At 40.6% G+C, this 15,748-nt stretch overlaps 1 protein-coding gene and 1 long non-coding RNA gene across 5 annotated transcripts in view; one reads left to right on the top strand and one right to left on the bottom strand.

Moving 5' to 3' along the window:
- The window catches only part of FNDC3B (fibronectin type III domain containing 3B), a 363,872-nt gene that overhangs the window by 273,949 nt on the left and 74,175 nt on the right, over nucleotides 1-15,748 (bottom strand). The window lies entirely within an intron of this gene.
- Nucleotides 9,484-14,201, top strand: LOC141409648 (uncharacterized). Its single transcript, XR_012430862.1, has 2 exons — nucleotides 9,484-11,290; nucleotides 11,600-14,201. It is a non-coding gene; the product is annotated as an uncharacterized lncRNA (long non-coding RNA).

Here is a 15,748-nt window from a genome sequence, read left to right as displayed (position 1 = left end):
CCAGAGTTTTTTCCACTGGCCACACTTCGTGAAGCTTGTTTTCATGTATAAATGAACACTTCCTCCTTGGAGCCCACATTTATGATTATCCAACAGGTATCTTTAAGGGGGAAAATGATACAATCTAAAAGCTGCAGAAGAGTTCCACTCAACTAAGGATACTATCCAGGAATACCTAATAACTTTAAAAGTGACCTTTAACCACATGAGAAGAGTACTACCGTCTATTCCTCATGCCACTATTTTCTGGTCACATATACTCCCACTCCCCACTCCTCAGCCCCACCCCCAAGATTCGCAGTCTCCAAGCTCGTCCCAGGCCCCCACACCCAAACTGTCTATTCACACACACCTTTGAGACCCCAGTCTGTGTGTAACAGACCACAGCTGGCCTCAGGCAAAACTGAAAAGTAAGCAGCATTTGTTTTTTGAGTCCCCTCTTTTCTCCAAATCAGGAAAAGGGAAGTGATGGGGTGCGAATGCCCAATATTGATCTTTGTGGTAATAACACATGCAAAGAAAATGTCTAGGATTAAAAACATAAGCAAGTAAACTAGAAAGATCCTGGTAAGAAGATGTGAATGTATCCATTGCCTCATTTTGCTCACTGCCCTACCTGAAGCCTGAATCCAAAGCTGATTGAAAAATAATATACAATAACAGGAAGCCCCCAAGCGGACCTAAGCAAACACTGGGAACTCAAGGTCCAAGGGCACACATTGTAGGTGAAGCTCCCCTTGCTCAACACAACCCGTAGGATACATGGCAAATATGTTTTGAGTTTTCCTGGGCTTTAGGACTCTCACTGTTCAAAATAAGGAGCAAGGATATCCACTACTCCAAAAGTTTTAATACTGTTTTCTTCAAAGAATAGAAGGTTCAAAAGCTGTATCCTCAGCCAGGTGTGGTGGCTCACGCCTGTAACCCCAGCACTTTGGGAAGCCGAGACAGGTGGACCACTTGACGTCAGAAGTTCACGACCAGCATGACCAACACTCCGTCACTACTAAAAATACAAAAATTAGCCGGGCATAATGGTGGGTGCCTGTAGTCTCAGCTACTGTGGAGGCTGAGGCATGAGAATCGCTTGAACTCAGGAGGCGGCAGCTGCTACGGCACTCCATCCTGGGCAACACAGTGAGACTCTGTCTCAAAATAATAATAATAAATAATAAGTTAAAATTAAAAATAAAAATGTACTGTTCTTTGTTAAAAAAAAAAACAAAAACAAAAACAACAAAAGCTGTATCCTCAATATCACATCTGTAAGATTAATTCGGCATGATGCAAGGTACTTTATCAACTCCTTTTTCCAGGTTTTTTTCTATAATGATTAAGAAACAGCTACTACTTATTGAATCCCTGTCATCTGCTAGGTAGATATTAACTAGATTTTACAAATGGGGAAACTGAGGCTTGAAGAAGAAAAGCAACCCTTCCAAGGTCACAAAACTACAAAGTGACTGGAATCCAGCCATGTCTGACCAAAATGCATACTCATCTAGCCCACACCACCACTTCTCCCCTCTACTAGGTGTGGTTTCACCATGTCAATTCAATATGGAGATAATTCAACAAGACTGCTAAAATAAAGAGAATGCAGTTAACCAGGTCAAAGGAACATCCCCAAAGGCAGGACAAGTTCTCTTCTAGGAAATATGCGTTCCTCCCTGAAGGAGAGCCTTCTACCCCCAATTTCTTTTTCTTCAAATTCCTACCAGTGACAAGTCTCTCAGTTAAGTAAAATTACAATCTCAAGAAAAAATTTTTACCAAATCTGCCACGTTTCATGCTCTCAATAAAATCTAAAACCAACCACTTCTCACCTCTGACCAGATTTTCTCTTTGGTAAACATTTGCGCTCTCCTTAAAGGTTCACCTCCCAATGCATTCACATTCCAGTGTCTGCTCAGCTTCTGTGTCCCGGCAACAAGAGTGACTCCTATAGGAATCCATTCACAGAAGTTCTGAAATCTAAGCCCTTTACATCTACAAAATGGTTTGAATTACTTGGAAATGCTTCTTATTAAGATTATCACAACAAAAGCCAGCAATAAAAAGTAATAAAGTAACACCACAGTATGTGGAAATTTCCTATTAAGGGCTCAGAAGTCCAGGAAAGGACCCTCTCCGGCTCAGTTTTCTCACCCACAAGCTGCCCTCTCAAAGCACACAGGAAGAATTAAAATCGGCCGCCTTTTTACATACTTTTAAGCAACTAGTTTGAGACATTGTCCACCATACAATCCAGGAAAACAGAATTTTACAGCTGGATACTTAAGACCATTGCAAAGTTTAAAGAAGCTGTCCAGATTTAAGACTTCAAGGCAAACACACTAAACATGCTCTTTTAAAATGTAATGCCTTTAAGATTTTCCTTTCTAGATTTGAGTTACTAGAGCTTTGTTAAGTAACTGTTGGAAAGCCAGGCACACTTAGATTCTCGGTCTTGGAAGCACTACAGCTTTGAGGACATACACATACTGACTCGTACACATTAACAGATTATTCCAATTCTTCCCTCATTCTGCACCAAGTCCAAATTCAAGACTGACACTAGTCTCTACAGAGAGCAAAGGAAAAATGTGACAAAGATTTTCCAGCCAGCCCCGCCCCTCCTCCCGCATGTCCTCAGCACATACAAGCACAGCCGATTCTATGCACGTTGAATTCAGAGCCAGTTTATGCACCATGACATCAGTGCAGTATAATGAGCCAAGTTTAAACTCCATCTGGGACAAATAATGTCCAGGCACACTGTGACTTCTTTTGTTTATATACAGTGACTAAATATGTCTTGGTGGTAAATGAACTAACTCAAGATTTATTTCCCAAGGCCTCCAAAACAATATTCTGCACGCTGAAGCAACTCCCTGCCTCCAGTTCTTTTTCCAAGGCTATGCATAAGTGATTTTTAGCAGAACACATGATTTTTGAAACATATAATTAACATCTTCAGGAAAGTCAAAATCCAAGCAGTCCTTCATCAATCTAAAACAAAGAAAACGACGAACTCATGAGCAACCAGGTATGGCATCACTGTTCACAGTAAAAATCTGCGTGACACTTAATTCTGTATTCCCCTTAGAAAACAGGAAAAGTAGAGGTGAGAGATTTAAGAAATACCTGTGGTCATTTTCTTTCCTTTTGAAGGATAAACTTTGTTTCTTTTATCCTGGTATTACTCTGTAAATTCAGAATGAAAAATCACTTAATATGTTCAAATCTTACAAGGTTTTAAACTTCTTTAGTCTCAAAGCTGCCTCTAGGGTGATGTCATTTTTTAATGGAAATGAAGGATGGGGTTTGGGAAGAAAAGGCAGGCAAAAGGCCCTCTCCTAACTCCAGGGTGAGAATCCCACAGGGGAGGAAACTCTACTACCTCTACTATGTCTACCTACTACTACCCTCTACTACCCTTTTCTGGCCACCATCATCTCTCAGCAGCTGCTGACCCGCAAGGGAGCAGCCCTCCTATTGCCAATCTCAAGAAAAGAACCATTCCCTAAGGAAAAAAGGGAGACGCTGCTGTGACCCAGGCTGGGGCTTCGGAAGATTTCACTCCCAACTCCTTTTGACCTCCAGGCCTTCTGACACTACCACTGCTGTTTAGTCCTCAATTTTTCAGAAGCTGGGGAGCCAGAGGCACTGCCACCTTCTGGAGTTAATGTGGAAATCATGTAAGATAATGAAGAGGAACGGCCTCTATAAACTTTACAATTTACTACTGTGCAAAAACCTAGTCCCATCTCTTTCCCCAGCTGTTTACCTGAACAAGACTGAGAGGTAAGTCCAACCCAGGCAGCTCCACCTTTCCCAGAAGGCAGGATCTGAGTTTTGGAAAAAGAGATACGTGGGTTCGAATCCCAGCTCTGTGATTTGCCAGTTACAAGTACGTAACCTTTCTCCCCTCGGGTTTTGTCTATAAAGATGATTGCCGCCTTGCAGGGTGTGTAATTACTGGATGAAATAATGTGTGTAAGTGCTCAGCACCAGCCCCAGCACCTCATAAGCCCTCCCCAATGGTCACTAATCCTTCCCTCCACCTCAGCAGGAAGAAAGAGATAAAAATATCCATTAAAAGCCACTGTTTCCAACAATTTTAACTTAGTGTCCACAGATAACCACTCAAGTAGAAGTTGAGATTGGGCTGAGACTAAAAGCATTCTCGTGATCAGCAGGCTTCCAAAGTAGCACTTAAGACTGAGGTAAATGCCAAAAATTTTGTCAAACACTTAGCATTCTTTCAAAGTCCTAACTCTGACCTTTCGTACAGTTTTTAGATTGCTAAGGTATGGAAATCTCTGGAAGAGTCAACCTTACAGCATCTTTTGTCCTATATTTCCCTCTAGGTTTAAGAATAACTGTTAGAAAATGGGTCACTGTACCCCTCTAAAGATGGCACTCACACCTGGTGTGACACCTATCTTACTGCCTTGTTAATGGAGGCTCTTTAAAGTTCCAAGATTGGCCCAGGTGTGGTGGCTCATGCCTGAAATCCCAGCACTTTGGGAGGCCAAGGCGGGCAGATCACTTGAGGCTGGGACTCTGAGACCAGACTGGCCAACGTGGTGAAACTTCATCTCTACTAAAAATTTAAAAATTCGCCGGGCGTGGTAGCGGGTGCCTGTAATCCCAGCTACTCGGGAGGCTTAGGCAGGAGAATTGCTTGAACCAGGGAGGCGGATGTTGCAGTGAGCTGAGATCACGCCATTGCACTCCAGCCTGGAGGACAGAACAAGACTTCATCTAGAGAGGAAAAAAAAAGTTCCAAGATTGCTTGGAGTAGCATAGTGTGCAGAAGTAGTCAATAAAAAGTAGGAGAACTCTCATCCTGAGTAAACCACCTTAAAAATGAGAAAGCAAGAGACTGTGGGAAGTAAGGTGGATGTGGACACCGATCTATGAAAGGATGATGTCTTCTAACACCCAACTCCACCATCGATTCCCTGTGTCCTGAAAACAGACAGATATTATCCATATAGATAAACCCAGTATCTGATTTCCTATCACAAACCCTAAGAGAAAAATATGGATGCCATTCATTTGCAATTCATATTAATATTTTATAGTTTTACATTCAGTCACGACTAAAGCCATCAAGTAAATTATAAAGAAATCACCATTCTATAAAGATGTTTTCCATGTGACCTTTTTGCCAAGGTGACAAGAGTTTAAATGGGTTCTAAACAGATCCATTCTGGCAATATAAAATAAAAATTAAAAATTCGCTGCATTACTGTGGCCTATTTAACTACCAAACAACATCGCTAATTAAAGCACATCCTTCTGTATGTCATAGCTTCTCCCATGAACTAGAATGACAACTCAGCACTCCAATATAAAGACCAAAGAAACTTCTGAGACAGTAACATGCTCAGTGATTAATGTTTCTAACCACTGCTTAGAAAACACAAAAACATTTTACTGTATTCCAGCCTGGGTGAAAGGATGAGACCCCAGCTCAAAAAAAAAAAAAATTATCAACTTCTGAGTGCATGAATATAACAACAACAACAAAAAGAAAAGGTTTGGTTAAGGCCTGGCACAGAGGGTCACACCTGTGTAATCCCACATTTTGGGAGGTCTAGGCAGGACGATGGCTTAAAACCAGGAGTTTGAGACCAGCTTGGGCAACATAGGGGGACTGTCTCTACAAAAAATAAAAGTAAGTAGCCAGGCCATGCTGGTACACGCCTGCAGTCCCAGCTACTCAGAAGGCTGAGGTGGGAGAATAGCTTGAGCCCAGAAGATTGAGGCTGCAGTGAGCTGGGACTGTATCACTGTACTACAGCCTGGGGAACAAAGTGAGTCTCAAAAACAAAACATATTAATGACCCTTCCTGAAAATTAAAAGCCATGTAATATAATTGGTCAGTAACACAAGTCCATTTCCCTTCAAATCTAAGGTGTGGCTAACAAGAATTGATTTGTATTTTTTTAAACAGCCGAAATGGAACCTTAGTAACAAGTTTTCTGACATACTTTGTAGTCAACCTGCACCCAAAACTAGACCACATTTACCTCTGGATCTTTCCTGTCTCCACTTAACTGCCCAATTATTTGCAAAACAGAAGCCTTTGGAAGGGTAATTTGCTAAATGCAGATTGTCCATTTTATTCAAATGCTTGTCTACTATGCTGCAAAGAGCAGGGAAGGGGCGGGAAAGAGAGGACACCCAGGAAGGGAGGGCCAAATTATTCTTGTTAATCAAAGTGCTGAACACACCTGCAGCTCAGGTAAAACACATTCCCTCTCAACAGATGATCTGATCTGACAGTCACCTGTTAAGGAAAAAGGCCCAGGGCAGGGAAGAAATACCAATGTAGGCATTCACACTAAAGCAGCACGTGTATATTGTTTCTTCTGGGGACGCACCATGTCTAGCTTCAAGTTATTGTAACATTAAAGCTGACCAGAAAATGACCAAGAGGCACCTAGTTGTGGCCAATGCCAATTTAAATGAGGAAACAAATATAATCTAAAGGCAGCTAAACCCAAGATTACCTAGATAAAACACTACAGCACTTTAGCAACTTGCTCCTTGGCAGGCTGTTTATTTTTGCATTTGGAAATGTAGGAGAGAGAAAAAAAGAACGAGAATGAGTATCTGCATTTGGAACTTGGAGATTAATGTTACGAATTTTACGCAGCTTGCTTACTACTGTCATGTTTGGAGTGTAACGCATATATTTTATATAGTCATATGTTTAAATCAATCATTTGGACTAAAAAAGAAAAGAGTCTGCCTACATGAAAACGATTATGTGCAAACATATTCTGGATGCAGAAGTGTCTCATCTTAACACATTCTGGATGCAGAAGTGTCTCATCTTTTCCTCCTGTGTTTATATACTACTTTTACTGTACTATGAGATACATCAGTAGCTATCACATCACATTCAACATGACAAATATACATTTTCAAAACAAGAAAAAGAGAAATCAGAGTTTGGAAATCTATCCAATTTAATCTTATTTTTTTTAAAGTTAATATGGAAATGCTTTACGACTGGGCACAGTGGCTCACACCTGTAATCCCAGCACTTCGGAAAGCCATGGCAGGAGGATCATCTGAGCCCAGGAGTTCAAGACCAGCCTGGGCAACATAAGGAGACCCTGTCTCCAATGCATACATACATACATACATAAATGCTTTAAATAAAAATTCCTCATCTAGGTAATACCAGGAAAAGTTTACCCTTAAAAAAAAAAAAAAAACTCTTTCAATAAATACTTAAAGACTCAATTCTTGGAAACTGTAAAAAAGAATATAAACACAAGTATTTGCATCTCTGCGCTTGGAATACTTTTACCTTGCATCTGTGTTTAATGTCTCCTACCTAGACTGTAAACAGTAAAACTACGGGATAGGATTGTTTCTTTTGGCCTTTCTAGGCTTTAGTAAATGTTCCATGTGGCACTTATTGGGGGCCTCAAATCCTAAAAACTCAAAGCCAAAAAACAAAACAAAAAAACTCACATGGGTCCTAACATGTAAGAGGTAAAGTTGAAATCCTTCTACAAAGCCACATGAACCAGCGCCCAGCCTAATTCATTTTACAAGTCATGGGGCAAGTAGACAACTAAAAGATTCTAAAACACATTATCAGTTTGATAAATAATGCATGTGCTTGAAAAAAAATCTTAATCATTTTTCTGTGTTTAAAATATGGTATGCATGAGCACAAGATGCAATTTAAAGTTTAAAAAGTTAAGAATTTCCAGATTCCAAACCAGGATGACCACAGAGTTCAGGCAGGCTTGGAAACTAAGTGGACAGAATAGGCACTGAAGAGGACATTCCCCATCAACAGCAAATGGCTGCAACTTCTGTGTCAATTGTTGCCAGGTAGGAAGGACCAGCCCAGTGTTATCACATCTTCTGTTTCTTGTTTTGTTTTGTTTTGTTTGAGACAGAGTTTCATTCTTGTTGCCCAGGGTAGAGTGCAATGGCGTAATCTCAGCTCACTGCAACCTCCACCTCCTGGGTTCAAGTGATTCTCCTGCCTCAGCCTCCCGAGTTGCTGGGACTACAGGCATGCAGCACCACGCCTGGCCAATTTTTTGTACTTAGTTGAGATGGGGTTTCACCATGTTGGTCAGACTGGTCCTGAACTCTGGACCTCAGGTGATCCTCCCACCTTGGCCTCCCAAAAGTGTCGGGATTACAGGCATATGTCTTCTGGTTTTTCCAGATAAACAGAAAAATCCAGAGTTTTATATAAATCTTCCCATTTTTAATATTGGTACTGAAATCCTTTTCTTTTAAACTAAAGGTAAAACAAAAACAAAAACAACACACAGACACGTACACCCATGCCTGTATGACAAAGGCAATAAGCTAGTTTTCAAGCCCTGATATAGATGAATTAAATCTGTTCATTGCTTTCATCCTTCATCCATTCAAAAAGACTTACTGAATGTTACTTCAGATGCCAGGCACAGCATGAACAAGAGAGACACAGTCCCTACCCACCCTGAGTTGACAAGGAAATCAGACAGCCAAAAATTGCAATAATTTGAAAACAATCATAACATTAAAATCACCTTAGAATTTAAAATTGCCATTATTCTGCAATGCAACGCTAACATGCCAGTATTTTACCTTAATCCTTCCTGTTGGAAAGGCAGCTCAATTTCTAGCATTTGAAGGATACTGACTACATCTTATATCTTATTATTATTGCCTTTGGCTAATTAAATTCTGAAGTGTCTCTCAACCCAGACAGCTCAGGGCTGCCATAATTATATGTCCTATGTTCTAATTATTGGGGGTGCCACATATAACAACACCCTCTGATAACATGGCATCAACATTTTCCTTTATAAGACTGAGATTCTGCATAGGCTATGCCTTTTTGGAAGCTTTTGTAGTGAGCAAAATTGGCAAAACTAACTTAGAGAGGTCTGAAAAGTCAGACCGCAGATCTGGATAAAATCACACCTTTTTTTTGTAGTTAAAAGGAGGCCCTCAAAGCAGGGGTTGCTGCCTCCGCAGCTGGAAAGTGGATCTGGTTGAGGGGTGCTTGTGATCTGCCCCACTGTGGAGTCGGTAATTCTGAGCAACAGGCATCAAGCGGAAGGGTGGACCGCCAGACTGGAGAATCAGAGGACAAATATACTCACTAACAAAGACACTAAATAGCAAAAGTTCGAGCAAAGAGATCACCGACTATGCAGATAAGGTTTGTTTGTAGTACCCCTAATAGCTCTCCATTGCGTATGTAATCCCTATAATGTATTCTCCTTTAATAAAACAGAAACGGATTACTTGATGTACAAAGTCTGGATCATTCTAGCCTTCACTTCATTTTAAATCTGATCTGACCCAGGTTTTCAGCCTCCCCACAGATACTTTTCCTAGCCTGGTCTGTTTTCCTGCCCACCTATCCCAGTCCTCAATTCCTCCTCTGAACTCCTACGCACTGTGACACTCTACAATCCAAGCACTCTCCTGTGACTCAATGTATGTAAATACAGTCTCTTTTTTTTTTTTTTGGTAGGCCATATTTTGCTCCTCAACTAGACTGCTCATTCCTTTAGGGCAAGAACAGTGCCTTATTCATCTTTCTGTCGCCAGCACCTAATACAGTGCTGGCATACAAGACATTTGATAAATACTTATTAAAATGAACAAATCTATTATTCAATCACTCCTAAATTTAGTCATAAATCTTATCCTCTCATTCTTTTCCACCCCAATTTCAAAGGAGAGAAGCTGACAGTATCTTGACACTGGAGGGCTTTATAAGTTTGAGTGGTAGAGGAAACATGAATGGTAGTCAGCAATAATAATTTTATTTAAGCATTTGCCCAGCTTGTGCATTTCTCATGCATCTTGATGCTGAAGAATGTGATCCAAGGCCGAGCTTCCCCATACTTGGTTTTCCATACCCAACATTTGACCAGCCTCTTTCTACTTTCTAGCTCAAGCCTCAGCCCACAACAGGATTCTACCACAAAAGGAGCTCTTCTATAATGTTATTTAGCAATAATATTTGCAGTCTCTTTCTTAACTGTCACTCCCATTCTCATCTGAATATCCTTCTTTCTCCTGGGTAATCTTCCCAAGAGTTGTTTATTCATTTTTCTACAATATACTGATGACAAACCTTCCTTTCTGTTGGGATTTCTGAGGAGGAGACAAACTCTGTCATGTAAGCAAAACTCTTCATGGGCCCCTGACACCGTGGCTCTCAGTATATTTAAGGAGTAAACCTGTGCGGTGACAGGATTTGAACTACTCAATGCAAGAAGGAAGCCATCAAGGAGAAGGTTATTAAGAAGATATCAACCAGAACAGAAAAGGTCACTGGATTACGAGGAGGGGCACATTTGATATAAAAGACATGCCGATGATGAGCACCATCTGAGGGTGGAAAGCTTTAATATGTTGAACGTACTATCTGGAAATGTGTATTCAAAAGAATGCTCTAGGAAAAAACTCTGGTTACATATTCTGTCTAGAGGAAACAAGGGATTTCAAAAGAAGAAACAAAAGAGGGGAAAAAACTCTCTCCATGAAATGACATGCTAAGTGCTGATCAACAGGAATAGGCAAAGTCAAGAGAATTGGACATGATTGAGGCAATTGCCTTCTGCCTTCCAGGGTAAGTAGATGAGACGTTATCCTGAGCTAGCAGGAGAGGCGGGTTTTCTGTATGTGTTTAAGGAGTTCTACTTTCTGAAGAAGAAGCATTAAAAACACTCAGCAATATTCTAGAAGAATAGATGAATTAAAAGAGGCAAGAAGGAAGAAGAATAGTATGACAAATCATATACTAGATGTGCTCCATATGCTAAATGCTAGTCAGGTCAAAGAGGCATCTAATCCAATCCAGTTCCACTAGGAATTGACCCTCAGTGAATACATATTTAAGCAAAGTCACTAAGAATATAATACAAAGTGGCACACTACTCTCATGCAGGTCACAGATACCCTTATATCTTGTAAGTGTCACATGTTAAATTAACAAATCAGTAAACTCTGCCACCCTGTGTCAGCACGTCTGTTTTCAATCTAATGGTTTAACTGGTAGCTGCTATAATTCTTCAGAAATTATTAAAATATTAAAGCAATAAAGAAAGTCAGAATTTGGGCTGATGTTTATTCTTTTGTGCTCAAAACTGGCTGCTACATTTTAAAATCACTAAAATGCAGAAGTCCATAACAAACACAGGTAAGTTAATATACCACTAGCTTCTGAATATGTCAACAAAGCCATCAATTTTCTGATTATTGAATGGCACTCATCATCATTTATATAGCCACACATTAAAAACTCAGGTTGAGGCCGGGCGCGGTGGCTCAAGCCTGTAATCCCAGCACTTTGGGAGGCCGAGGCGGGCGGATCACAAGGTCAGGAGATCGAGACCACAGTGAAACCCCGTCTCTACTAAAAATACAAAAAATTAGCCGGGCGCGGTGGCGGGCGCCTGTAGTCCCAGCTACTCAGGAGGCTGAGGCAGGAGAATGGCGTGAACCCGGGAGGCGGAGCTTGCAGTGAGCCGAGATCGCGCCACTGCACTCCAGCCTGGGCAACAGCGTGAGACTCTGTCTCAAAAAAAAAAAAAAAAAACAAAAAAAAAAACTCAGGTTGAAACCTGATTTGTATAACTCAAGAATAGTATACAATTAGGCATATTAAGGGAAGCAAACTTTATTTAGCTAAGCTAGGCTGTAGTTACTCAGAGGTGGAAGAAATTAATAGTGATAAAAAGCAGAGATAACTTTATTTAGAAAATAATACTTCAAAATAAAGCTACTCAATATCACTTTTGGTTATATATACAAGAGAAACAAAAACATGTCCACACAAGAATCTGTGCATAGCGGCATTACTCATAATAGCCAAAAAGTGAAAATAACTCAGATGTCAATCAGATCACGAGTGGATTACTAAAATGTGGTAGATCCATGCAGTAAAATATTTGGCAATAAAAAAGGAATACAGTACTGTCACATGCTATAATATGAATGAACCTTAGAAATGTGTTGAGTGAACTGGGCAAGGTGGCTCACACATGTAATCCCAGCACTTTGGGAAGCCAAGGCAGGTGGATCACTTGAGGTCAGGAGTTCAAGACCATCCTGCCCAAGATGGTGAAACCCCATCTCTACTAAAAATACAAAAATTAGCCAGGGGTGGTGGCACATGCCTGTAATCCCAGCTACTCAGGAGGCTGAGACAGGAGAATCGCTTGAACTGGGAGGTGGAGGTTGCAGTGAGCGGAGATCGTGCCATTGCACTCCAGCCTGGGCAACAGAGCGAGACTCCGTCTCAAAAAAAAAAAGATGTTGGGTGAAAGATGACAGACACAAAAGACCAAATGTTATGTAATTTTATTTATATGAAATTCCAGAATAGGCAATATCTACCTACAGAAACAGAAAGTAAGTGAATTAGTGGTTACTTAGGATAGGGGGAAGGGAGAGAGAAAATAGGAAATAGGGAGTGATCTCTCCAGGGTTCTTTTTAGAGTGATAAAAATGTTCTAAAATTAATTTTAGTCAAGCTTGTACAATTCTGTGAATATACTAGATTCCAATGATCGTATACTTTCAGTGGGTGAATGGTATGACGTGTGAATTACACCTCATAAAGCTGTTAAATAAGGAAAACTCTTGTGTAAGCTGCTTCTGTTCACATTGTTTCTTGTTATTCATTTTTAGTTGATAACGCTTTTAAAAGTTTCATTCATAATGAGGATGACTTTTCTTTTTAAGAAAAGAATCATCCTTTTCACTACTGCCCTTTTCCTGCTACCCGCATAAAATGACAAACCAAGGTTTCCAACCTAATGTGACTTCAAATAATGAAAATTAACAGTGTGTCTTATTTGGAGAGCCATAAAGCAACAGAGAATCCTGCCAAGAACTAGTCCTAATTACATCCAGAAACCAGCAGAACAGAAATCAGAAGGAGGAGGGCTGTGAGAACTGAAGAGCTTTCTCATAACTGCGGTAGTTCTTTTGCATATATAGAAATGTTTAGAATGTCCTTTGCACAGCTGCAAAGTATTAAGAACCCTGTAAACACATACAAGGTAAGCTTCACCATACACACTCCTAACAGACATTTAGAGGCAGAACCCTATGGCCAGGGGATGGCTCTTTACAACAGTATGATGATGTGAGAGGTGACTGAGGTGCCACATACCTCAGGATGCCACCGCCAAGGGTCTGTTATATAGCGCCTGCAATGTCCACCCCTAGAGTCAATCCTGTGCCTCCAAAAGGTTGTTCTTAAGATGAAAAGGTGTTGCTTCAGTGAGAAAGCACAGTAAAAGCCTCAGAAAACATTCGTACAGATCCCTTTCTCTGGTATGTCCGCTGTAGCCTGATCCTTTAACATGGAACCACCTGAGCACTACACTACGCAGGCTCTTAAGGGCAAGCAGCAAATATCAGCAGGTGCCCAGAGCAAGCACTCAAAACTCATGCAGCCCCACATTCTGGGATCCTGTCTTGGAGACTCACCTCTGTTCTTTGTTCTTTTGAATTGCCGTCTATCCCTCCCCTTTCCCTACTTCCTCTTGTGTTTCTCTGCCACTTTTGGTTTTTCCTTCTCCCTCACTCTGTCTTCCCCTTGTGCCTTCACCTGGGTTCAACACACAGGCCCCAAGGCTCTGCCAATGCCCACTTAGGCCAATGCTAAATGTTAAAACCCAAAGGAAAGAACGGAGGCTTGAAAGAATGAGGGAGACACAGGATGGAGACTCTGGGAGCAGAATGAGGAAGAAAAATATCAGGCACAGAGGCCACTGCCTAGGCTTAGCCTCAGTGACATAGAGGCAATGACAAAACATGGTAAATCTTGGGATGGTCCTGCTGAGAGGGACATTTCTAACGCACTTTACCTACTTAACAATTTTGCCCATTACAGAAAAGTTAGAGTTAATGCCAAGTAACAGCTTGGAGCCAAGGATGTTAATGCTTCTAACACAATTAAACATATTTAACACAATTAAACACAATTAAAAAGACAAATAGTTTCTTCTTCTGAGATTTTTTTAAGTGTAACCCCACTTTTTCATAAAGCTTGATTATTTTGACCATTTATAAAACAGATACATTAACAGATTCTTCTTTTCTTATTAGCTTTAGAGAAAGTTTTAATAAGATTAATTAAAGAAAGATTTAATAAAAATGTGAGTTTTTTTTTTTCTTTTTAGAGATGGGGTCTCACTATGTTGCCCAGGCTGGTCTCAAACTCCTGGGCTCAAGGGATTCTCCTACTTCAGCCTCCTGAGTAGCTAGGATTACAGGCATGGACCACCTTATCCAGCTTTGAAAGTATGATTTTATTAACCAAAATTGTTAAGCAGCTTCTGCTTAGAGTTGAGGTAAGATATGCAGGGCAAGCTAAATCACAGACATGTGGAAGAAATCATCAAAACATAAACATGGTGTACAACATGGATGGGTGGCCTCAGGTCTCTCGGCTACACAGGCAAATGGGAATGAGGTGACCACATCTGAGAGACCTAAGTTGTTTCCCAAGTTTACTCACATTTGACTAAATACCTTGTCTTTTTTTTCTTTGTATTAGTAATTCTTTTAATTGGGAGACCAAGCACTGCATCTTGAAACCATCCACAACACTCTGTAACCTTCCCGTGAACTAATGCAGCACAGTGAGCAGGAGAGCAGGCAGAGAATGACAGAGAGGCAGGCCAGCACTAACAAGGAAGGCTGGCAGCCAGGCAGCGTGATTGGATTTCACTCCAGGTGTGAGAAGGTGGCCTGAGGTAGGCTAATGACATCAGAAAGTTTTTATTTGGAAATAAACCTCAGGATCTATGTGGAGAATGCTTCCTGGTGGGGCAAAAAGTAAAGCAGAGAGACCCGTGAAAAGAGCTGTCCTACCCTACCCTAGTGAGATGATGGCGCAGGGTCCAGCAATGGTAGTGGAAATGAAGTGGATACGGCAGAGGATGGATTCAGCACACACTCCTGAGATAAAGTCAACAGGACACGCTAAAGACTGAAGAGGAAGATGAGAACACAGAGTGAAGACTGTAAAGTGAGGAATGGGCGGTAAGGAAGGAGAGGAAGTGGAGAAATACTGCCAAAGAGGGAAAAGGGGACAGGAGGTAGCAACTGGAGGGGGATGTGGAATCAAGTGAGGAGGTTTTGTTTTACTGGGTGGGGAGAGGTAAGATACTACTGTACGTTGCTGGAAGTAATCCAGCAGAGGAAGAGATTGAGGAATCAGGAAGGGAGATGTCTGCATCAGTGGTGAGAAGGCATGAAATGCATTCAACTAACAAACATTTACTGAGCACCTATTATACATTTTTTGTTCTTAAGAGGTTCATAGTGCAATGCAGGAGAAAATAATATAAATTATTAAGCAGCAAGGTCAGCTCCAACAAAGGTATATACAAAGAATTAATATACAATGATAGAGTATGAATACACTATATGATATATTAGAGCAGGGGGCATGCACTGACACCAAATAAATGATTAACTTATTTGAATTATGAATATATTTTGGGTAAATATTTTCCAAGCACTTGCTCCCAATTCTACTTTTCACAAAATAAAAATTTGCTTTTATGCTTCTGAAGAAGGTACAAAGATAAAATATCTATTTAGTTGTAAAACTGAGCAAGCCCAACTGTTGTAATAAAAATTTTTAATTAACATTAGAGGTAACAGTTCAATTCCTAATAATTTTTTAAAGTTTCACTTACTGTCTAAATTGTTTCCCCCAAGTGCTACCTGAATGAGCTCACA

The sequence above is a fragment of the Macaca fascicularis genome, chromosome 2, assembly GCF_037993035.2.
Source record: "Macaca fascicularis isolate 582-1 chromosome 2, T2T-MFA8v1.1".
Classification (NCBI taxonomy): Eukaryota; Metazoa; Chordata; class Mammalia; order Primates; family Cercopithecidae; genus Macaca; species Macaca fascicularis.
The sequence above is the reverse complement of the archived record's forward strand: the minus strand, read 5'-3'. Positions and strand labels throughout refer to the sequence as shown.